General features: G+C 41.2%; 1 long non-coding RNA gene across 2 annotated transcripts; it reads right to left on the bottom strand.

The window, feature by feature from the left end:
- Positions 1-4,024: 4,024 nt before the first annotated feature.
- On the bottom strand, positions 4,025-25,592 carry LOC147916484 (uncharacterized). Of its 2 annotated transcripts, XR_015552936.1 has the most exons (4): positions 25,527-25,592; positions 7,080-7,307; positions 4,966-5,267; positions 4,025-4,732 (listed from the first exon to the last, which is right to left on the bottom strand). It is a non-coding gene; the product is annotated as an uncharacterized LOC147916484 (long non-coding RNA). The 2 variants fall into 2 exon arrangements; XR_015552937.1 differs by lacking the exons at positions 4,966-5,267; positions 7,080-7,307 and adding an exon at positions 25,173-25,273 and having other exon boundaries at positions 25,527-25,590.
- Between the last annotated feature and the right edge of the window lie 103 nt (positions 25,593-25,695).

The raw sequence follows: 25,695 nt of genomic DNA, 5'->3' as shown, positions 1-25,695 counted from the left end.
GACATATTTAGTCCCCAAAAGAAAAACAGGAATGCTCTTTCCAAAAGAAGGGGTATAGGCTGCTGGACAGGCAAAAGCAACAGTGAGTGCTACCAGGATGCTATTTGGATGAGAACGTATGCATGAAATAGGATATAAGTTCATGTCTGTAAACTTCTTTAATGATAACAAAGGAGGCATTAAGTAAATATGTTTCAATGTTTAAGTGTAAGTTGGGCCTCCAGGTAAGGCTCAGCGGGAAATTAACACCAAGTAAAATTCTTTTGTTGAGAGAGGAGGCCTATGATGAGGAGATAGTGACCTGGGAGCAGATGCTAAAACGGAGTTTGGGGTACAAGATGCTTATTAGAGATAAAACTTGTGAAAAGGAATGGGATGAAGTAGGATTAGGCTCAGGGAGAATTTGAACCATAATGTAGACCCAACAAAGCTTCGGCCAAGCCAGTGGGGAGTTCTGGAGCAAATAGTGCCCATCAGAGTTGTCCCTCTTTGGGCAGAGATGGCCAGGCCTTTACACCCACCTTCTCAGTCACTAGATGGGCTGCTTCTGGGAGCTGTGACCTTAGGAGGGGTATCTCTCTACAATTGAGGTAGACCCTGAAGGAGCTAATGGTTGAGACTGTTTGTTAACTGCACTCCCAGTGGCTGGGAAGCAAATCCTTCCTTGAGAGGGATTTCTGTTGTCTGTTTACCACAAGCCACGGGTCCTTTTTATTTTTTTCTTGTTTCAAAGCTATTTTTTATTGGCTTTTTTTTTTTTCGCTGAGGAAGATTCGCCCTGCACTAACATCTGTGCCAGTCTTCCTCTATTTTGTATATGAGTCGCTGCCACAGCATGGCTGGTGAGTGATATTGGTCCCCACCCAGGATCCAAACCTGTGAACCTGGGCTGCTGAAGCAGAGCCCGTGGAACTTTAACAGCTCAGCCACAGGGCCGGCCCCAGGCTATCATTTTTTAATAAACTTTCTATTTAAAAATGTTTTTGCATTTGCAGAAAAGTTGTGAAGATGATGTATAGAGTTCTCATATAACCCATACCCATTGTCCCCTATTATTAACATTTTATATTAGTATGGTACATTTATAAGAATTAATGAACCAATATTGATACATTATTATTAGCTTAAATCCATAATTTATTCAGATTTCCTTAGTTTTTACCTAATGTCCTTTTCCTGTTCCAGGATCACACACAGGATATCCCATTACATTTAGTTGTCATGTCTCCTTGGGCTCCTCTCAGCTGTGACAGTTTCTCAGACTTTCCTTGCTTTTGATGACCTTGACAGTTTTGAGGAGTACTGGTCAGGTATTTTGTAGACTGTCTTTCAATTTGGATTTGTATGATATTTTCCTCATGATTAGACTGAGGCTACGAGTCTGTGGTAGGAAGATAAAGAGGTCAAGCGCCATTCTAGTTACGTCATACGTGGAGAAACTGACAAACACTACCTCAGCCAGGGAATTAAGGTCAGTGTCAACAATGATGAATCATGTTGATAGTACAGTATCCTTGATATGACATAATGGGAATGGCATTGGGAGCTCTTTTGGTTGGCTACTGTGTCACTTTAACATACCTCCATCATTGTTTTTTGTTTGTTTGAGCACTTCCTTGCTTTCTGGCACTACAACATGCTCCAGGCCTATCTTGTATATTCCCCGCCCTGTCCTAGAAGCTGCCATTTCTCTAATGGGCTCTGGTTCCTCTTATTGGAGAATGGTATTAGAAACCAAGATCTGGGCACTAGGTTTGCTCATTGCTAACTGGGGTGTGGTGCTTCTACGCCCTCTCAGCTGTCAGAGTTAGGACAGCTTGTGTGTATACTAACCTCTGTATATGCATATATCTATAAATATTTCTATATGTAGCCATTTGCATCTATACTAAGAGGAATGTGAGTTCATACTGTCTCCAACTCAAATCCATTACTACGTAGATCATTGTAGCCTCCTTCCTTGTTTGTCTATAACCTCTTACTCCACAATGAGAAACCTGGCTCTCACCATCCGCCATCCATTTACTTAATTGTTCAATTTTAGTTTACTGTATAGTACTTTCAGAATTGTTAACAAATTGCTCAAATTGCTAACAAACTCCATAAGAAACAACTGTATCAATTAGAGCCCAGTGTTTAGGCGCTCCAGGTTACGGACAGTTTCTTTTGTCTTTACAGACTCCACTCATTTCTAAAGTTACCTAGCTTAGCGCCTTTCCCCTTCAGCGAGGATATTTCATACATTTGTAATACAGTTATGTTCTTTTGTCACACCATATTCCATCCTGAGATCCCCAACTTCCTAAATGATTTTTTTTAATCTGCATACATTAAGGTTCATTCTTTTTTTTTTTTTAATTTTTTGTTTATTGCAGTAACATTGGTTTATAACATTGTATAAATTTCAGGTGTACATTATTATACTTCTATTTCTGCATGGATTACATCATGTTCTCATGTTCACCACCCAAATACTAATTACAATCCATCACCACACACATGTGCCTAATTATCCCTTTCACCCTCGTCCCTCCCGCCTTCCCCTCTGGTAACCACCAATCCAATCTCTGTCTCTATGTGTTTGTTTATTGTTGTTATTATATACTACTTAATGAGGGGAATCTTACGGTATTTGACCTTCTCCCTCTGACTTATTTCACTTTGCATAATACCCTCAATGTCCATCCATGTTGTCACAAATGGCTGGATTTCATCGTTTCTTATGGCTGAGTAGTATTCCATTGTGTTTATATACCACAGTTTCTTTATCCATTCATCCCTTGATGGCACTTAGGTTGCTTCCAAGTCTTGGCTATTGTGAATAATGCTGCAATGAACACAGGGGTGCATGTATCTTTATGCACTTGTGTTTTCAAGTTCTTTGGATAAATACCCAGCAGTGGAATAGCTGGATCATATGGTATTCCATCCTTAATTTTTTGAGGAATCTCCATACTGTTTTCCATGTGGCTGCACCAGTTTGCACTCCCGCCAGCAGTGTATGAGAGTTCCCTTCTCTCCACATCCTCTCCAACACATGTTGTTTCCTGTCTTGTTAATTATAGCCATTCTGACGGGCGTGAGGTGATATCTCATTGTAGTTTTGATTTGCATTTCTCCGATAGTTAATGATTTTGAACATCTTTTCATGTGTCTGTTGGCTATCTGTATATCTTCTTTGGAGAAATGTCTGTTCAGGTCTTTTGCCCATTTTTTAATTGGGTTGTTAGTTTTTTTGTTGTTGAGATGCATGAGCTCTTTGTATATTTTGGAGATTAAGCCCTTTTCAGATGTATGGTTTGCAAATATCTTCTCCCAATTGTTAGGTTGTCTTTTTGTTTTGTTGATGGTTTCCTTTGCTGTGCAGAAGCTTTTTAGTTTGATGTAGTCCCATTTGTTTATTTTTTCTATTGTTTCTCTTGCCCGGTCAGACGTGGTGCTTGAAAATATGTTGCTAAGACCGATGTCGAAGAGCATACTGCCTATGTTTTCTTCTAGAAGTTTCATAGTTTCAGGTCTTACATTCAAGTCTTTAATCCATTTGGAGTTAATTTTTGTGTATGGTGTAAGGTAAGGGTCTACTTTCATTTTTTTGCATGTGGCTATCCAGTTTTCCCAACACCATTTGTTGAAGAGACTTTCTTTTCTCCATTGTATGTTCTTGGCTCCTTTGTTGAAGATTAGGTGTCCATAGATGTGTGGGTTTATTTCTGGGCTTTCAATTCTATTCCATTGATTTGTGTGTCTGTTTTTGTGCCGGTACCATGCTGTTTTGGTTACTATAGCTTTGTAGTATATTTTGAAATCAGGGAGTGTGATACCTCCAGCTTTGTTCTTTTTTCTCAGGATTCCTTTAGCTATTTGGGGTCTTTTGTTGTTCCATATAAATTTTAGGATTCTTTGTTCTGTTTCTGTGAAAAATGTTGTTGCAACTTTGATAGAGATTGCATTGAATCTATAGATTGCTTTAGGAAGTATGGACATCTTAACTATGTTAATTCTTCCAATCCAAGAGCACGGAATATCTTTCCATTTCTTTGTGTCTTCTTCAGTTTCTTTCAGCAATGTTTTATAGTTTTCAGTGTACAGATCTTTCACCTCTTTGGTTAAGTTTATTCCTAGGTATTTTATTCTTTTTGTTGCCATTGTAAATGAGATGGTATTCTTAATTTCTCATTCTGCTACTTCGTTGTTAGTGTACAGAAATGCAACTGATTTTTGTATGTTGATTTTGTATCCTGCAACTTTACCATATTCGTTTATTACTTCTAAAAGTTTTTGGAGGATTCTTTCCCCTTCAGTGAGGATATTTCATACATTTGTAATACAGTTATATTCTTTTGTCACACTGTATTCCATCCTAGGATCCCCAACCTCCTAAATGATTTTTTTTAATCTGCATACATTAAGGTTCATTTTTTATGTTGTAAAGTTCTATGGAGTTTGACAAATGCACAGTGTCATATATCCGTTACATGTATGACCCATTATAGTATCATACAGAACAGTTTCACCACCCTAAAACATCCTCTTTATTATACCTATTCAACCCTTCCCGAACCCCTTGCAACCACTGATCTGTTTACAGATTTTATAGTTTTACCTTTTCCAGAATGTCATAGAAATGGAATCATACATTTGTAGCCTTTTCAGACTGGCTTCTTTCAGATGCACCATACTTCCTTTATACCTTTCATTGAATATCTAACTAACTTGGAGTAGAAACAAGTTCCTACAAAAAAAAATTTAAGAAATCTTAATTAGGCTATGAATATTTTTTCACACATTTTGAAGCTTTTGATACATATTGCTGTTTTACAGAAAAGCCCTCTACTCTCTTGGCAGCACTGGCTATGATTTTTAAAAATCTTTGCCGTTTTCATAGTAAAGAATGATAGCTTATAGTTTTTTTATTTAAAGTTATATGACAGTTAGTGATTGAATTTTTGAAATATTTTTACTCACCATTTTTTTCATTCTTTGTAAATTTCCTACTTATATCATTTGCCTGTTATTTCCATAAGGAATGTTTATCTTTTTTTCTTGAGCTATGGAAGTTTTTATGCATGAAAGCTATCAACCATTGCTACAGATAAATAAAATTATCTTTCTGGCTGCAAAAGAGTCCATCATGTGAATGCGTCCTTAGCTATTGAATATTAGGTTGTTTCCAATTTTTTTTCTTTTTTCTTTTCTCTCTCTTTCTTTCTTCCCCCCCTCCCTTTCTTTCTTCCTTCTTTCCTCCTTTCCTTGTAGTCTTCTTCCTGCTATTATAAAAAGCACAATAAACATCTTTGCACACATGTGTCTAAATTTCTAATTATTTCCTTAAGAAATGTTCCTGGAAGTTAAATTACTGGATCTAAAAGTATAAATATTTTAAAACTCTTGATACATAAATTATTTTTCAGAAAGAACTAACCAATTTATATTCCCACTACCAATATATTGGGCTCCCCAGGTCACCACACCTTCATAAAGAAAAATGATTCCTTAAAAATAGGACCACCACACGATCCAGCAATTCCACTCCTAGGTATATATCCAAAGGGAATGAAAACAGGATATTGAAGAGATATATGTATGAATTCCAATGTTTATTGCCGCATTATTCACAATAGCCAAGATATAGAAACAATCTAAGTGCCAATCAACAGACGAATGGATAAAGAAGATGTGGCATATATATACAATGGTATATTATTCAGGAGCAAGAAGGAAGGAAACCCTGCCTGTCTTTTCAGTTAGCATATGTAATTAAGAACTGGTAGTATTGACATACCAGTTGCTTGCTACAAGATTCATTCTACTCCATTTCATCATTTTTTAGAACTTTCACATAAGCTGTGTGCTTGTTCGTGGAATTTCTTACAAGCCAAGAATGCATTTTAAATTGAATAGGGACATATTAACAGCAAACAACATACTTGTTAAATACACTTGCCTAGGAAAGACATAGACTAAGAAATGATTAAAGTAATCAATCCTAGCACTGAAGGGAATACAAAGTACCTAGCATTCTTCTGTAGAATTGTCATGTTAGATAAAAGTCAAATAAATGAACTTTTCATGATTAAACACTTGTGGACTCATTGAATATCAGTCAAAAGATTTATATTTATACGCAGGCTGTTAATTATATTGTTAATGCCCTTCAATCCTTTTATTCAGGGAAATAGTACTCAATTTATGACATTTCATATAGAAGCAGAATTATAACTTCAGTATAGAGACACAATGAAAAGGAGAAATGAGACAGGGAAAAGAAAAAGCAAAAAAAAATCCTTAACAAATATTATTTTCCTATGCCAAATTTTTAATCATACCTAAAGTAACCCCACTTAAAAAATTTTCTATGCATTTCAGATACCTCATAATATTATGTTAATATGCTTTAGCAGGATGTAAACATCACTTAACTATAGAAACACAATCTAAACATTGCCTAGAACTATGAAAATCTGGTTTGATTGTCAGATATCATCATAATTGCTATTTGTTGGGGTCTTACTATAGGATTTAGCAGGTGCTTTACATACGTGTTCTCAATGAATCATCACAGCAATTGTGAAATGGGGTTTACCAAAAGCAAAGCCTGAGACAAGAAGTTGTGTGCAAGTAGATTATTCGGGAGCTGACCCCAGAAAGCACAAATGAGATCGTGGGGAAAGTGAGACAGGTAGGTGAGGAAAGCCAGTAGAGTGTTTATTGACGAGCAGGTTACCACTGTGGGAACAAGGGCTCGACCCAGCTGGGGACCCACTGAGGAACTGTGTTAACATGCCTCTGAATTGTCCCACTGACAGTCAGGAAGACTGCCTCTCACTGGTGGAGGGTTGCACTTGGGGACATTAAATCCCTGGGACCTCTGGGCTGTGCAAGTCAGTGTGCACCAGAAAAAGCCCACGGGCAGTGAAGGAGATGGAGGCAGGCCCAGAGGTGGGCAGCTGACAGGGCATAGGAGCTGTCCCCTGCGGCTGCAGTCGGCTGTGGGGCTACGGGGCGTGGCATCAACTGTGTCTGCTGTGTATTATCAACTTGGTTTTAATGTTGAATAAACTAGAATTCAGAGAGGTTACCTGCCCAAGATCACACTGCAAGTAAGCGGCAGGACTGGGGATCCATTTAGCATGACAAAAATCCTGTGCTCATTACTGCTCCTAAAACATGTCAATGTTGGAGGCACATCCTGAAGATTATGGAATTCATCACAGAAATTTGGGCGTAGGAAGTACATTAGAGATTTCTTGATTCTGTTCCCCAGGATCAGGAATCAGGAATCGGGAATGTTACATCAGCTTGTAAGTCTGAAATCACAGAGCAGGATGGTTTCAAAGTAGGACCTAGAACCAACACATCAGACTTCCACACGGTGCTCCTTCTACTACAATGCACAGCTCTTTATGTAAATATATTTAACTCATTAAGAAAATAGAACGATATGTGTTTATTTTTATTACAAATGTAATATACATTACATTTGAAAGTTAAAATTACAGAATCGCCTCATTTCTTCTAAATAGTATCACAAGCCCTGTGCCTGCTGGAATCTTAAAGATTATTACACATTTGATCATTTATCTTCTTGCTCTGTAATACTTTCTAATTTTATTTATTTATTTATTTTTTCCCCCAAAGCCCCAGTAGATAGTTGTATGTCATAGCTGCACATCCTTCTAGATGCTGTATGTGGGACGCGGCCTCACCATGGCCGGAGAAGGGTGCGTCGGTGTGCGCCCGGGATCCGAACCCTGGCCGCCAGCAGCGGAGAATGCACACTTAACCGCCAGGCCACGGGGCCGGCCCTGTAATACTTTCTCCTTTGCAGTCATTTTCTAAACAAAATTGTTACAGCTGAAATTGAATTAGCAATTAAAAATAAACAAACTACTTGTTATAATCTCTAGGAACCACTTTGATGAACTAAATTGTTATTCAATTAGCAAACTAAAAATTGTCTACATAATTTCGTTGACGTTCACCATTTCCTCAAGGTGCTATGAACAGAGATTCCTGGAGCTTTAAAATATGAGGAAAGTAATATGGTTTCTCTTGTGCAAAAGGCAATCTATAAAGACCCATCATAAGACTGTAATTGCAACCTTTTAAAATGAGGAAAAAATGTCATTATATCATTTTTATCATGATTTGATGAACTAATTCAACAAAGTACAGTAAATATTCTCATTGGAAATAACACTAAAACCACTGCTTGTGTCTAGGGGGAAACAAATCTTTTATTCTTTTTTTTTTTTTTTTGGTGAGGAAGATCAGCCCTGTGCTAACATCTGCCAATCCTCCTCTTTTTTTGCTGAGGAAGACTGGCCCTGGGCTAACATCCATGACCATCTTCCTCCACTTTATATGGGATGCCGCCACAGCATGGCTTGCCAAGCAGTGGGCCCGAAATCTTTTATTCTTTTATTCTGACATCAAAGTCACACACATGATAGTGATATGATTCCTCAATAGGAAGACGCTATATTCACACACATTGACTAGTTGTTTTCTGTATTATTTTTAATTGTTGCTTTAAAAAATCCTCTCATTATTGGGGCCGGCCTGGTGGCGCAAGCAGTTAAGTGTGCGTGCTCTGCTTCGGCCTCCCGGGGTTTGCATGTTCGGATCCCGGGTACGCACCACGCACCGCTTGTCAAGCCATGCTGTGGAGGTGTCCCATATAAAGTAGAGGAAGATGGGCACGGATGTTAGCTCAGGACCTTTCTTACTCAAGAAAAAAGGGGAGGATTGGCATTGGATATTAGCTCAGGGCTAGTCCTCCTCACAAAAAAAATTTAAAAAATAAAAAATCCTCTCATTATTTATATTCATTTTGTAAATATTTAGCTCATATTATGCCACACGAATTGCTTTGAAGCTTGGAGTGATGTAATTTTTTTCATAAGAGACTGTTTCTTGTCCCTTTAAATTCAGGAGTATTTCTGCCATTGTCTAGATGAATTTCTAAGAATGTCCTTCTTCCTATCTGGGAGTGGAGGGTATAAAAGGGGGAGACTAAAGAGGAGGGGAGGGTGCAGAGCAAGTATGTAAATAACCAACTTGTCGAAAAGAATCAATGTAATAAAAATGTTGCATTCATATCAGCATTCATACTTATTTGGATAGCAGCAGCTGTTTTGTTTCAAGGGTCAGGGAAATTTTCTCCTGGTAGAAATATATACAATCATGACTAAAAGAGAGCCTCTAATTTCACCTTCAGACAGATCTACCCCTAAATAATTTTAGGTACACAGGCCTCATTATCTTTGAAAAGGTTGATAAGACGAGAAAGTATCTTTTGAAAGGTATCCCTAGTAAACATTCATGTTGTAAAGTACAATTCAACTCTAAAAATGTCAATACTTTTATCTCTCACTTTAAGAAGTGCCTCAAAGTTGCATAATTACTACCTTCTATCTATATTCAAGGTTTGGTGCTTTTGTACTCAGTACTTTCCTGTAGTGTCCTCAACCTTTTTAGATAATGGCCCACTTAGCAAATGCTACCTTCCCCAGCGCACTCCAACAATCCTCTACCACCACACAGGTGTCCAGCAATTCCATTCACATCTGACACTGTGAAGACCCCACAGGTTAAGGGCTCAGTACCCCAAGACTGCCCCCTCTTCAGATACCAGCTGCAAGTCCAGGGGGCCACCTGCACTTCTGATGGACCACCAGCTTGACTACAAATTTGGGGGTTCATTTGACCTCTCCTTCAGGTTTGATAATTCACTAGAATGACTCATAGAACTCAAGAAAGCACTATACTTTTAATTAATGTTTTATTATAAAGGATACAACTCATGAACAGCCAAATGGAAGAGACACATAAGGCCAGGTCTGGAATGAAGGAAGAACCAAGACCTTGTGCCACTCTCCCAGTACATTGATATATTCACCAGCCAGGAAGCTCTCTGAACCTCCGTAGAGTTTTTATCAAGGTTTTATTACATAGGCATGATTGATCAAATCATTGGCCATGTGATTGGACTCAATCTCCCCATACCATTAGCAGTCACTCCTCATTCCTGCCCACCCCCAGCCACCAGTAATCTATTTTCTGTCTCTATGGATTTGCCTATAGAGACATACCTTGTTTTATTGCACTTCACAGATATTGCATTTTTAACAAATTGAAGGTTTGTGGCAACCCTGCCTCAAGCAAGTCTATGGGTGCTATTTTTCCAAAGGCGTTTGCTCACAAAAAAAAAAGCAAAACAGCCTTTTTAATTAAGGTATATACATTGTTTTTTTAGACATGATGCAATTGCACCCTTAATAGACTACAGCATAGCATAAACATAACTTTTATATGCCCTGGGAAGCCAAAAAACTCGTGTGACTCACTTTATTGCGATATTTGCTTTATTCTAGAGATCTGAAACAAACCTGCAATATCTCCAAGGTATGCCTGTATTGCACACCTCATATAAATAGAATCATATATGGTCCTTTGTGATTGGCTTCTTTCAACTAGCATATTTTCAAGGTCCATCCATGTTGTAGCATGTATCAATACTTCATTCCTTTTTATTGACAAATAATATTCCATTGTAGGAACAGACCACATTTTGTTCATTCATTTATCAATTGATGGACCCTTGGGCTGTTTCCACTTTTTGGCTATTGTGAATAATGTTGCTAACAACATTCACGCACAAATTTTTATGTGAACATGTTTTCATTTCTCTTGGATATATGAGTAGGAGTAGAGCTGCTGTGTCATATGGTAGCTCTATATTTAACCTTGTGAAGAGTTGCCAGACTGTTTTCCAAAGCAGCAACACCATTTTATATTCCTACCAGTAGTTTATGAAGAGCCCTGGATCTTACATCTCAACCCATGAAGAAATTAAAACTCTATCCCTAGGTCCAATTTTTAAAAACCTGGGAAAAGATTTCATTTGGCCCGACCTGGGCCAAATGCTGACCTGTTTTCTCAACTCTGTTATTAGAAAAAGGGTCACATGGGGCCGGCCCAGTGGCATAGCAGTTAAGTTCGCACGCTCTGCTTTGGCGGCCCAGGGTTCTCGGATTCGGATCCCGGTGGGGACCTATGCACTGTTTGTCAAGCCATGCTGTGGCAGTGTCCCATATAAAGTAGAGGAAGATGGGCATGGATGTTAGCCCAGGACCAATCTTCCTCAGCAAAAAAGAGGAGGATTGGCAACAGATGTTAGCTCAGGGCTATGTGGGCAGAAAAAATGCCTGCCAGAGTAACCTAAAATTTAAAGATAGTGCTACCCCCTAAGGGTAACTTTAAATTCTAGAACCATTGGGTTGATACAATACTGGGAGGGTGCTACTGGCATGTAGGTAGTATCTGGGGCCTGGAGGGGTAAATGTCCTGAAATATGCAAGACAGTCTCATTCAAAAGAGACTGTCCTGTCCAAAAGGCCAGTAGTGCTCCAGTTGCTAAATCTATTTCTGTAGTAACAAACTCCCCTTTCTTAAGTATGGAACATGCCTATTCAAAATAAAGATGTTATTTGCTAGCCTTCCCTTGCAGCTAGATGTGGCTGCGTGATCAAGTTCTGGCCGAGGGAACGTAAGCAGAAGCGCTGCGTGTAACTTCTGAGAAGCGTCCTTGGAGAGAGGGGTTATGCCATTCTCTTTGCATTCTTCCTTCCTGCTGGCTGGAATGCAGATATGATGGCGGGTGCTGGAACAGCCATCTAGACTATGGAGTAGAAATCTCATTTTGAGAAACGATGAAAGAACAAGATGGGAGGAACCTGGGTAGAGGATGATCTCAGACTGTCATACCAGCTCTGGGCTGCCCATGGTTATGTGTGAAGAAATAAACATCTATTTTAATGTCACTGTTATTTTTGTTTTCTGTCACTCTTACCTGAGCCAAATCCCAACTAATATAACCATGTACTATGTGCCAGGCACCTTCTCTATGTGCCAAGTATCATGCGAATGGAAACACTTCACATGCATTAACTCAATGATTCCCCACATTAAGCCAATGACAGAAGTACTTCCGAGATGGAAAAACTAAGGCTCAGAAAAATTAAATAACTTGCCCAAGTTTATACAAATTTTATACAGTAGACAATCTGCCTCCACAGCCCATGTCTAAAACTATCCTGCTGACACACCAACAAATTAATGACACCCAGAACAAAATGATAATGATAAAACTAAACTAATGGTAATATACAATTAATAAGCAAGATGAACTTTAATCAGAACCTCAGCTACCTCAATATAATAGTGATGGCCTTTTGAAATTTGGGGGAAATCCAAATATCTGCATATGTGCATTTGCCAAGCATTTTTGTGGCTGCCAGACTTTTTTTGTAGAGTGCTAAATTAGAATCCTTAGCACTCTTTAGATATGTGCCAACTGTAGCTTAGTTTATAAATATCAAATTTTAATAACTCATTTAATAGATTACTAAGTAGCCCTTAGCTGCATGCAAAAATGAAAATTCGTGGAATTGCACAACCTTCACTTGTAATGAATGAGGATGTTCATTTGTTAAATTTATAGTCTGTCAGGAGGACTTACACACCACACCTTAAGAATCATTCTTACAAAATGCTGTATGTGAAAGTAAGGCTCTTGCTTTAAATCCACAGCTCTCTGTTTCTTGTTTCTTTATACATCATATTGTCTCATATGTTTCTATATATGTCATATTGGTTTGAAATTTAGGACACTGAATTTTATGAGATGATTGAATTCAATTAACACTTGCAACACCCACTACTTGCAACTGCATGGCATTAGGGACAAAATGATGACTAAGAATGATCCTTACCCTCTGGAAACTCACAATCCACTAACGAGAGACACTAACAAGACAAGTGTAGCTCAAGGTGAGATGTACGTAACAGAGGGACGTTCTAAAGGAAGAGATAGGAAAGTGATTATTTGTGTCTCTGGATGTTGGGGAAGGCTTGAATAATCATTTGTATTCTGCCAAATGGAAGAAGAGAGAAACCAGACTGATAAAAAGAGTAACAAGTGCACAAAGCTGTAGAAAAAGGGGCCAGCCTCGGTGGCCTAGTGGTTAAGTTTGGCATGCTCTGCTTCAGCTACTGGGGCCTGGTTCCCACGTGTGGACCTACAACACTTGCCTGTCAGTGGCCATACTGTGGCGGTGGCTCACATATAAAAAGAGGAAGATTGGCAGCAGATGTTAGCTCAGGGTTAATCTTCGTCAGGCAAAAAAAAAAAAAAAAGAAAAGCTGTAGAAAAACATGCAACAGGCTTAGGGAGTGACAAGTTGCCCAGGGCAATTTATTTGTTTAAAAGTATATGCATGCACTACTATACTAATGTACACTGTAAAAGCAAACATGAGTAGAAATTATAAGGAAAAAATAAGCAATTGTAAAGATACTGTTAATCATGAACATGGTAAGCATAAAGTAGTTTAAAAACAGTGAGAACTGAAAGCTCGTTAATTTGTTCCCTACTTTGTAACATCTAACAATATGAAACTGAGCAATTTATTTATGCTTGTCTGGGTGCTTTACTTTCTCCAGGAGAGACATATTAGGAAAGCTTGTGAGAGCTAATAAAAGCATGATGCTCTGCTTGGGAATGTTTATGAACCATCCCTCTATAAGCACAAAAATTATAGTCACATCAGACTCTATTTGTACATTGCACACACACACACACACACACAAAGATATGCTGATCATGATGGCTTTTTACATTATTATCAGCTAATATCTCAAGCCCCAATACACACTTAAGGAGGAGCTCATCATTAAAGATGGAGAGTGTAAATCTCTGTTTCTTTTTGTTGTTGTTGTTTTGTTTTTTATATTTATTTATTTATTTTTTTTGTGAGGAAGATCAGCCCTGAGCTAACATCTGCCAATCCTCCTCTTTTTTAGCTAAGGAAGACTGGCCCTGGGCTAACATCCGTGCCCATCTTCCTCCACTTTATATGGGATGCTGCCACAGCATGGCTTGCCAAGCGGTGTGTCGGTGCGTGCCGGGGATCTAAACCCGCGAATCCCAGGCCGCCGCAGTGGAGCGCACACACTTAACCACTTGTGCCACGGCCGACCCAGCATAAATCTCTGTTTCAAATGTTCTTTTCCATAATTTTAAATTTGGGGGTCAATTCTTGTCTGATGTGGTTACCAGGTTACTGTCATAAGTCTAATGTTGCTGAAGGCTCATACTAGGTGTAGCCTCAGTCCCTTGGGCTTAAAGTTAAGTATTATCTTTTTTTTTTTTTTTGCTTGAGGAAGATTGTCCCTGAGCTAACATCTGTGCCAATCTTCCTCTATTTTGTATGTGGGATGCCGCCACAGCATGGCTTGATGAGCAGTGTGTAGGTCCGCGCCTGAGATCCAAACCCGTGAACCATGGGCCGCCGAAGCAGAGTGTGCAAACTTAACCACTACACCACTGGGCTGGCCCCAAAGTTAAGTATTATCTTTAATACTTAAAGATTAAAGATATGTGAGAATTATTTTAAATCATTTGCCCTCTTGGTGAAGATTAATTTAAAACTAGATAATATAATCTGTAAATCCACTCAACAGACATGCAAATAGCAATAAAGTTACAGTATACACTGAAAGCAAACAGGTGAGGATGCCACTATCAGCCTCTTCCAGTTGTAGTATCTTCCCTTAGGGTACTTCCCTTACTACCTGTGACATAAGGCAGTCCAAGGGAGAACACCTATGTCCGTCTATATATGTGTGGGGCATCTCCCTCTCTAGTATATAAATGTAATGAGTACAGTACCAGATATCTAGTAGGCATTCAATACGTGGTGTTGAGTGAATGAATAGGGAGGAAAAGTAGATCTTTGTAGTTAGATTTTTAAGATCTTGGTCTTATAAGCAGTGAAGAACCACTGCAGAGTTGTTTTAGAGCTTTGTTTGTTATTGTTTTAACAAGAGCATGACATGATCAGATCTGGTGTTTAGGCTTATAAGATGAGCAGCAGAGTGGAGGATGGACTGGAGTTGGAGAGAGAAGACTAGAGGCAGGGAGATTGGTAAGGAGGCTAGCGCAATAGTCTGGGTGATGGATGCAAGAGCCTGAAATATGGCAGTGAACAAGAAAGTGGATGTGAGATGAAGTTTAGGAGACGGAGTTGACAGGACTTGAGGACTAACTGGCAGTGGGGGTGAGGGAAGTATTGGGGATTAATTCAAGTTGTCTAGTTTGGGTGCCTGTGAGCTCATTAACACAGGAAAAGTGACTTTGGGGAAAGAGAAGGATAAAGAGGGCTGGTCTGGATATGCTGAATTTGGGCCTCGAGAGACCCAGCAGGAAGCTGGCAATGTGAGACTAGAGCACAGGAGGAAGGCCCAGGTAGAGCTATATATTTGGAAGTGATAATTAAAACAATATTTGATAAGATGTCTCCCAAGGAGAGGATATATTTGAAAGAGGGGTCCATCCTATCACTTCTCAGCTTTAAAACTCTGTGGTTTTGGCCACCTGTGATCTAAAAAGGAAAATCCAAATGTCTTAATTTAACACTCTAAACCCTCCCTAGTCTAGTACCAACCTACTTCTTGTTCAGTCATTTATTCAGCCCACCAGCCTTTATAGAGAGCCTGGATGTGCCATGGTGCGTGTTTGGAACAGAGAGATGAATAAGTCTTGGTTGCTGCCCTGGGGGAGGTCTATTGGGGAAGAAAGACAACAAGACAGGCTATTAGCATTCAGTGAAATAAAGATAGTAATAGAGACTATCTGACAGGGTTGTAGCAAGAATTAAGTGAGGGCATACAAATAAAGCCCTTAAAACAACACTGAATATGCAATAGCTATTATCATTATAGGAAGGGCATATACTGGGATTGGGGGTGTGGCTCCCTTGATTGGGTGACCACTGAGCTGAATCTTGAAGGAAATTTAGGTTAGCCAGAATAAAGGGAGAAGGGGTGGGGTTGGAGGAAGACATCCTGAACTTCCTCCTGTTCCCTTGTGTAGTGTGTTGAATGGTGTCCCCCCAAAAGATACGTCTACATTCAAACTCCTGGAACCTATGAATGTTACGTTACTTGAAAAAGGTAAAGATTTGCAGAAGTAACTAAATTAAGGATCTTATAATCAGATCATCCCTGATTATCTGAGTGGGCTCTAAATCCAATGACAAATGTCCCTGTAAAGGACAGAGGTGGAGAGGCCACAGAAGAAAAGGCCGTGTGAAGACGGACTCAGAGATGGGAGTGATGTGGCCACAAGCCAAGGAAGCCAGGAATACAGACAGTTACCAAGAGCTGGAAGAGGAAAAGAAGGATTCTCTCCTAGAGTCTCCAGAGGGAGTGTGGCCTCACCAACACCTTGATTTCCAACGTCTAGCCTCCTAAACTGGGAGAGAATACATTTGTTATTTTAAGCCACCCAGATTGTGATAATGCATTACAGCAGCCTCAAGAAAGTAATACCCCTTGTTATTCTGAGTTCTCTCCACAACTAATTCTTTGCTAGTGGTGAACAGGACACAGTCCTGGCCCTCCTGGAGCCTGCGTTCTTGTTGAGAGGGCCACACAAAAATGAACAACTCCGTTAAGTTATTTCTAATAGTGGAAATAGTGCTGTGAAAGTTAAGCTCTGGAACTGTATATCCAATTGCCCACTTGCCATCTCTACTTAATGTCTACTGGGCATCTCAAACGTAACTTTCCCCAAATAGAAGTGCCTGGAGGTGCCTGGAGACAGGAAGTGGATTTACCAGGTCAGGAAAGGCCTCGAGGAGGAGGTGACATAGGCAAGAATGATGAGGATGATCTAAGGCAGTGACTGAAGGAAGGGCGGTTCAAAGCAAGGTGCTCTTTTTTGTTTTGGTTTGTTTCAGAAAGGAAAATAGGCAGCAGAGATGAAGCAAGGAAGAGGATGAAGATGCAAGGGAGAGGGTAACAGAAGGAGTAAGGGTCTAGAGGAGGCAGTGACATGGAGCTAAGATGAGAAAGCAGCACAGGGATCAGGGGCTTTGAAGGTAAATAGTAAGCACAGAGCAGGGGCTCAAGGGTGCTGACTCCAGACTAAAACTGTCTGGGTTTGAATCCCAGCCCGGCCGCTTACTGGTTATAAAATGGTAGGAAATTACATTATCTGGATCTTGACTTCCTCAACTACAAAATAAGGATAATAATAGCTCCTACCTCAGATTCCTCAAAAAATTAAAAATAGAAATACCCTCTGATCCAGCCATCCCACTACTGGGAATCTATCCAACGGACCTGAAATCAACAATCCAAAGAGGCTTATGCACCCCTATGTTCATGGCAGCATTATTCACTATAACCAAGAAGTGGAAGCAACCCAAGTGTCCCATGACTGACGATTCGATCAAGAAGATGTGGTATATATATACAATGGAATACTACTCAGCCATAAAAAAAGACAAAATCGTCCCATTTGCAACAACATGGCTGGACCTAGAGGGTATTATGTTAAGTGAAATAAGCCAGAGAGAGAAAGACAAACACCACATGACTGCACTCATATGTGGAATATAAACCAACACACGGACAGGGAGAACTGTATGGTGGTTACCAGGGGCAAGGGGGTTGGGGGTTGGGCACAAGGGGTGAAGGGAGGTATGTATACGGTGACTGACAAACAATAATGTACAAAAAATATTTCACAATGTTATAAACTATTAACACATCAATAAAAAAAATAATAGCTCCTACTTCATAGGAATTTGTTAGGAGAATTGAATATAGTAATATGTGTAAAGTACTTGGCTCAATGTCAGGCACATGGTATGAAATGAAGGTCATTATTGCTATTAAGATTATGAGAAGTAGCATCAAGTTTAGAATCAGAATGTGAGCACTGGAAGGAACTTCAGAATCATAGAGTCTAATTCCCTTGTTGTACAAATGGGGAAACTGAGGCCCAGAGAGTTTGTAAATCGGCCAAGTTTAAAGAAATAGTTAGAGGCAGAGCCAAGATCAGACTAATTGAAGGTCTGTGCTTTTTCTAGGTGGGCTTCACATATAGATTTGAGAATCATAATAATATAGGTGGTAATTGAAGCTGGGAAAATAGACAAAGTTACTCAGAGAGAACTCATAGAATGTCGAAAGAAGAAATGGAAAGAAGAGCTAGCAAGGAAGACTCAGAGCTGGGTCAGGGGGGAGGAAGAAGACCCAGAAAAGAGTAATGGCTGTCGAAGCCAAGACGGAGATTTCAAAAGGAAAAAATAGTCAACTGGGTCGAATACTCCAGACAGTTGAGGAAAGATTATGACTCCAGCACAAAATGCTAGATTTGAGGTCAACTTGATTTGAGCATCAGTTCCACAAGACACGAAACTCTGAAACTTGGGTTTCCTATATACATGGAAAATCTGCTGACTCCTTTAACAAATTTAAACCCACACCTTCTAAAGTTGGCAATGCAGGGAGACTTTCCACTTGAGGAGGCGTAGCTGGACCTTACTTCAGACCCTGAAATGAACCTTACTCTTGGGGTGTCTCTTACACTAATGTCTGCTGCAGCCACAACCAGCAGACTGGCCTTAGGGGGACAAAACATGGATTTTACAATTCCTCTCATTGCCATAGTATGGCTGAGACAGGTTATAATATTTAAGCAAGACCCCTAATGTTGGGGCTGGTCATGGAACTCTTTTCTTCTCTTTCTAGATTCACCCCATAGAAAAATTCATCCCATTGCTTTAAAATACCATCTCAATGCACAAGATTCTCAAATTTATATCTCTGACTCTGACTTCACCCCTGAGCTCCAGACATATATGTCCACTCACCTACTGTAGATCATTACTTAGATGTCCAATGGTCATCTCAAACTTAACCTCTCTAAAAGGGCACACTTGACTTCCTAGCTCCAAATCAGGACTTACCTCAATATTCCCAGTCATGGTAAATTCATACCCACCCACCAGCCCATTCTCTAGGTTCTTCCTCCAGAACCTTTTCCAAATCTCAGTCCTTCTCTACACCTGATACCTTGCTATTCCAAGCTACAACCATCCGTTACCTGCCCCTCTACAGTAGTCTCCCAATTGGATTTTCTGCTTCTAGTTTGGCATTCCCTATAATCTATTATACACAGCAGCCAGACAATCCATTTACTACATAAATCACATGTTACTCTCTTGATTATAAACCTCCAATGGCTTCCCATCACACTTAGATTAAAACCCAAACACCGGGGCCGGCCCCATGGCTTAGTGGTTAAGTGCGCACGCTCCGCTACTGGTGGCCCGGGTTCGGGATCCCGGGCATGCACCGACGCACTGCTTTTCTGGCCACGCTGAGGTGGCATCCCACATACAGCAACTAGAAGGATGTGCAACTATGACATGCAACTATCTACTGGGGCTTTGGGGGAAAACGAAAAAAGGAGGAGGATTGGCAATAGAGCTCAGAGCCAGTCTTCCTCAGCAAAAAGAGGAGCATTGGCATGGATGTTAGCTCAGGGCTGATCTTCCTCACCAAAAACAAACAAACAAACAAACAAAAAACCCCAAACCCCATTAGGCCTTACAAGAGCCAGACCCTGCTCACTGTTTTGACTTCTCACTCCACACTTCCCTCTCTCACTGTGCTCCAGCTTAGCCCCTGGTTTTCTTGCTGTTCCTCAAATATACAGTGCTCATTTCTGATGTAACATTAACTATTCCCTCTATCTGGAATGCGTTCCCCATCTTGCTCCCTCTCCTCCAGGAGACATGGCTGTCTCCTCCTTATCTTTGAGGTCTCTGCTTGCTGCTCTCGTCTAAGAGAGGCCTTCCCTGTCCATCCTTGCTAGATTAGCTCTCCAGCCAGTCTCTATCCTATCAGTCACCTTTTGTATCTGGTCGCTTATCATGAGTGATATTTTCTCATTTACTTTTACGTTTATTGTCTGTCACTTCCCCACTGGAATGTAAGTTTCCCGAAAGCAGAGATTTTGTCTGTTTGGTTTACCACTGTGTTCCTAACTTCAGAAAGGTGCATCCGCATCGTAGGCCCTCAATAAATACGACAAAAAAACAAACAAATAAAGGCTCAGGACAGGAGAAGGGAAATGAATGTGGAGAGCCCTCTGTCATTGGATTATCTGGCTCGTAAGTTAGAGCCCTCAACTTCAGCATTCAGCACCTCAACACTGCTACTTCAGTGTGCCCGGGGGAGTACCCAGACTTGCAGAAATCCAAACCTGAGTGAGTGGGAGAGAGAGAGAGGGGGAGAGAGAGAGAGAGAGAGGGGAGGAGGAGGAGGAGGAGGAGGAGGAGGAGAAAGAGGTAGAAAGAGAGAGTGGGTGAGCACCCTGGTTTTCTCTCCTGCCTTTCTACGGTCCACCTTAGCTCTGGTTTCACCTGGGGATCTACTCACCTACCTGGATGATTGACATTGGGTAGTTCCACCTTCTTAGGTGGAGATACCACTCTAAATCCACAGTAGAGGTTTGGACCAAAGGCAAAGAATAAGCACATTAGACACATCCTACAAGAAATACATACAAATTAATAGCAAGGAGAACTACTTTCTGCAAGGTAAGGACCTCTGTTCCACACACTTCCCATACTTGTTCTGAGGATCAGATAAAGGACAGTGATCTGGAATGTGACACACATGTATAAATCACTAGATTACACTGTTTGCTGACTGCATCTGTTGATGAGGAGCACAGTGGGTACTCCTGGCAAAATGCCATCTGTGTTACTCATGCCACGATACTAAAGATTTACGCAGATGATTCTTGTTTCCTCCGCATGCCAAATGGCTTCAGCAAACTTGCTTGTGTAAGACTCATTCAGCACCCCCTCTCACAGTTCCATGATGTTTTCTCCCCCAATGCCTTTCACTTCCACTGTGCTTCATCCACATGGTCATGCTCTGAATCTTGTCATCACCTCCACACTACTCCACTTTGGAAACCTTAAGCCCCAGGACTTAACAATATTTGATCTGCTCAAAATATCCTAAACTTCTAGCCCTATATTCACTTACTCCCATTGTACTTGTTTTTCAACCCCACCAAGTCTTCCTCAAACCGTTTCTCCTGACCTATTAGCCCCCTAATTAATACAATAGCCACTTTTCTTCTTTCTATTCTTGATGGGAAAGCAGCTCTCCCCTGTCCTGTCCTCAGGAATCTCTCTCCCTGAACTCTGGACTCCAGCCCCACCCCCAAGCCCTGTTTCATCAATTATTTACTCTCTCCTCTAGGTCTTCAACTTATCCTTTCCTGGCTTTTTTCCCTCAGCACATAGACATGATCATATCTCTTCTAACAACTACCAAAAAAAAAGAAAAATCTTAGGTTACATGATCTGATATTCTCCTTATCTAGAATTCTCTCTTCTCCTTCCTTTCACGGTCCAGTCTTTCTCACCCTACTCTAACCCCATTCACTCCTCACCCCCCTGTAACCTGACTTCCGGTCCCACCACTCTTCCAACACTGCCCCAGACCAGGCCCCAGTGACCTCACAGGCTATGGGCATATTTCACTTCTTATCTAACTTGGCGTCATCTCTAGAAAGCTGTTCCTCCTTCTGCCTCCGTGCTTCTGTGATACCCACTCAGTGGTGTTCCTCTTCCGCCTCCAGCCGCTCCTTCTAAGTCTCCCTAACAGGTTTCTTTTCCTCTTTCCCTTTGGTAAACGTGGGTTCACCCTCCACCCGTTCCCTTCCCACTGCCTGTATATCTTTTTCTAAGCAATTTTATCATTGCCTGTGGCTTAAATGACCATTTATAGATGATACTGTCATACATTCTTGGAGCCTCAAACCTATATTACCTTTTTTGTGTGTGTGTGTGTGTGAGGAAGATCAGCCCTGAGCTAACATCCATGCCAATGCTCCTCTTTTTGCTGAGGAAGACTGGCCCTGAGCTAACATCTATTGCCAATCCTCCTCCTTTTTTTCCCTTTTTCTCCCCAAAGCCCCAGTAGATAGTTGTATGTCATAGTTGCACATCCTTCTAGTTGCTGTATGTGGGGTGCCGCCTCAGCATGGCCAGAGAAGTGGTGTGTCTGTGCACGCCCAGGATCCCAACCTGGGCTGCCAGTAGCAGAGCAGGCGCACTTAACCGCTAAGCCATGGGGCTGGCCCGTCAAACCTATATTACCTTTTAGATATTCCTGTTTTTATGGCCCACAGGCACCTCAAACTTAATATGCCCCAAACTGAATTTATCATCTTTCCCATTTCCAAAACAGACCCTTTATTCTATATTTTCTATCCGTGTAGATGGTAACAGCCATCCATCCAGTGACTCAAGCTAGACGCATGAGAGAAGCCAAGCTTGATCCTCACCCCAGGCTCCTCTGGCTCCAAATCCTGTTGAATTTGCCCACTAACTATCTCCTTAATACATCTGTTCATCTTCCTTTTTCTGACACTGCTGAACTCAGACGTTTTGCATCCTTTTTCTGGATCATCTCACTTCTGGACCATTTTCCCCGCTGGCAGCTTCATCTCCCCACTCCAGCCTAAGATTTGATAGTGTTTTTTTCTTTGTCTTGTTATTCATCTATGCCTACTTTTCTTTGTTAGTTCTTTGTCTTTTTCAAACTAAATAGTAATATACTCTCATTGTAAAATAGCCAAATAGTTTATAAGGCTATAAAGAAAAAGTTCAAGTCACCCCTGACCCAGTCCTCAAATTTTACTCCCAAACACACTTTTTTTTTCTGAAAACAAGATGTTATTAAGAAGAAGATTAGCCCTGAGATAACTTCTGTTGCCAATTCTCCTCTTTTTGCTGAGGAAGACTGGCCCTGAGCTAACATCCATGCCCATCTTCCCCCACTTTATATGGGACGCCACCACAGCATGGCTTGACAAGTGGTGCGGCGGTGCGTGCCAAGGATCCAGGCCTGCCAACCACGGGCCTCCCACACGGAGCATGTAACTGCTAGGCCACTGGGCTGACCCCAGTATTTCTTCTACTTTAAGAGGCATAGTTTTCACATGTTAACATCTCTGAAACCAAAATGTATCATACAATCAGTGGTGTCTTAGATTTTGTTTAATACACTATTGTTCTACGGTGTGCTATTTTTATTCATTAATATGGGTCATGATTACAAGCCAGCACTTATCTCCAGGATGATCTTTCTAAAACACAAATCTGCCCTCCTCCCCAGGCCCTTCATCTTCTGACTCCCTCCTACTTTTGCACTCTCATTTCCAGCACATTCACACATGTCCTCTTCCTTAAAGCCAAGCAGATCTATTTGCAGTTAGTTCCCCAGATACACTGTGCTGAGCTGGATCTTTCTGCTTTTGCACCGAGGTTTCCTCTGCCTCTTTCTCACCTCTTCTACTCAAAGTTGCCTCTTACTGGAAAACTGTCCTGATCCCCCAAGGGGCAAGTTGAGTTGCCCCTCAACTTCTCCAGCATCTGGTGCACAACTTTGTTAAATCACTTAATGCACAGGTTCAGGCCATTTCTCTGGTTGGTTGCTCCCAATAAACAGTGAGTTCTCGAGCATGCTATCTTCTTTGTACTCATTTCCAGTAGTGTTGGGGCAACATAGGCATTCCATAAATATTTTTGCAAACAATGAACTGTGCATGCAGAAGGAATAAAAAGGCTCTCTGAGTTCAGGTGAAGAGCATTCTAATTCTATCCTTTTAACCTGGGACAGAAAGAGAAAAAGTAGGAGAGGAGGTCTAGATGCTAACTACTTGGGCACGCAGAAATCTATAACAATTGGATTTTTTCTTCTCTTTCCCTGCTTTCTACTCCTCCAGACCTACTAATTCCACCCTCAACCCTCAGAGATAATCTGATTTCAACAACCATGCCCTTGATGACCCCTTCCTTTCTCCCTAGACCTCTTAAATGCTTCAGGTTCAAACCTCTGTCTACATCATCACCCCTTCTTGGCACAAGTCCCCTCCTTTGTAACCAGAAGTTTTGAAAAGTACTAAAGGGGGATTTTCTCCACTTCCTGCTCTAAAACGCCCACCTGAGTTTCCCATTTGGACTCCCTCCTGCCCTAGGTGTGGACACACCTCTCAATGCCACCAAGACTCAACACCAGGAAATAAACCCAAAAGGAAGCTGAAGTTTAATACAAAACATTTATTTTAATAACTATCCCAAAGGCTTGAAGTTAATTTAGAGACCTCAGTGGAAACCATTATCCCTCTCTCAACCTAGTATTGGGGTTGGATTCTAGAAAATGCCAAAAATAGACAAAAATATTTCCTAGTTCTTCTTTCTGACCTAGATCATTTAAAGCCAAGGAGTCTGATTCATTTATGGAAAAGTACCAGGTTATGTTGGGGACTTTAAATAAAGCTCAGCTAATGTGGCCTATGTGGCACTCACTAAGATTGGTCCATGCCAAAACATATTGACACTTGGAGGCCAACACACTTTCAATACCTTCTCTTGGTAAAAAGGACAGGGACTCATGAAACAATCAGAAATAGTAGAGAAAAAAAAGAAAAAGTGGAAAGATGAGAGGAAGACAGGAATGAAGAGGGCAGTGACAGGGCAGGAGAAAATAGAGACTTTATAATAGGAAATACAGCAGGCAGAGGTTTTCAAAAACTAGGCCTATTTGCGGTCACAGTTTGGACTAAACAACCACATCACAACGGAAAGAAATGGGAAGACAGCCAAAGAAAAGAATGGGGGAGGGCGTAGAGCCGGATAGGTAAATAGATAAAACAATGCAAGTATCTTGGGCAAGCAAACAGGAGTGATAAGGAAATAGGATCTCAACTCAAAGACCAGAGGTTTATTAAAGAAAGGGCAGGATCAGCCTGTGGACAGATGAAATGAAGGGAGAGAGCAGCTGTTAGGAAAAGTGCTGCGATTCTGCCGTCCTGAAGAGGCCGGTGAGAAAGAGAGCTCTAGTCTGCAATTGGACTCGGAATTAGGAAACTCACAGCCCCTCAGTGGAGAATGCGAGTCAAGCGGCCATTCTAACGCGGGGAGCAGTGGGGTCAGAGCAGGCCAGCCTGGAATATGCTTACCATTTTGAACGTGTGGAGGAAACCTTCCATTCGGAGAGAAACGACAACTTCACTTAAGCCAACACAAAAGAGACTGTACAAATCTCTTCTGCTCACAAATTTTAGAGTAAATAAAAACAAAGTAACACTAGGCACCAAATACCTGAACTGTTGAGACATAATTCCTGTTCATTTTAGCTGCTGGGGCAAACAAATATCAAACTTTGATTTTTCCTCCCCCCCCCCCCCACGTGAGACCGTTAGGAAGAAAAAGGCCAAAACCAACCCGTAACCGTCAAAGTGATTTCTTGTTTCAGTACAGACTTCGGTGTGTTTGGACCCGTGGGAGCTGGTGCAGGAGGAGCCGCCCTTGTAGTATCTTCAGATCTAGAGAGGTTTGTTTTGGATGCAAAATGAGTTTCCCCGACCTCAATACTGCCTCAGAGAACCTGAAATTACTACCCCACAGCGTTAATAAAGGCACCTTTTGGAGAGACCGCAGGATGCCGGTTAATTTGCACCTTCTTCCCCACCCATCGACTTCAGCCACAACTTAGGCAGCGAAAGGAGAGGGCAGGAACAGATCTACTACTTTCGTTTCCTATGTGGCCGAGACCCAAATGAGCGGCCGATCGCCTACCTGCCTTCCATTTCCCCGGCCAGGAGCGGCTGCGCGTCCTGCAGAGAGGTTCGCTGCCGACTGCCGCTTGCTCGAAACCTCACCTACCGGCGCTCTCTGTCTCAGACCAGCCTGACTCATCTGGGATGGGTGGCAGGGGTGGGGGAGACCTCAGAGGGCGGAGGGACAG

Source organism: Ceratotherium simum, chromosome 8, assembly GCF_057802395.1.
Source record: "Ceratotherium simum simum isolate JZ-2026a chromosome 8, ASM5780239v1, whole genome shotgun sequence".
Taxonomy (NCBI): domain Eukaryota; kingdom Metazoa; phylum Chordata; class Mammalia; order Perissodactyla; family Rhinocerotidae; genus Ceratotherium; species Ceratotherium simum.
The sequence above is the reverse complement of the archived record's forward strand: the minus strand, read 5'-3'. Positions and strand labels throughout refer to the sequence as shown.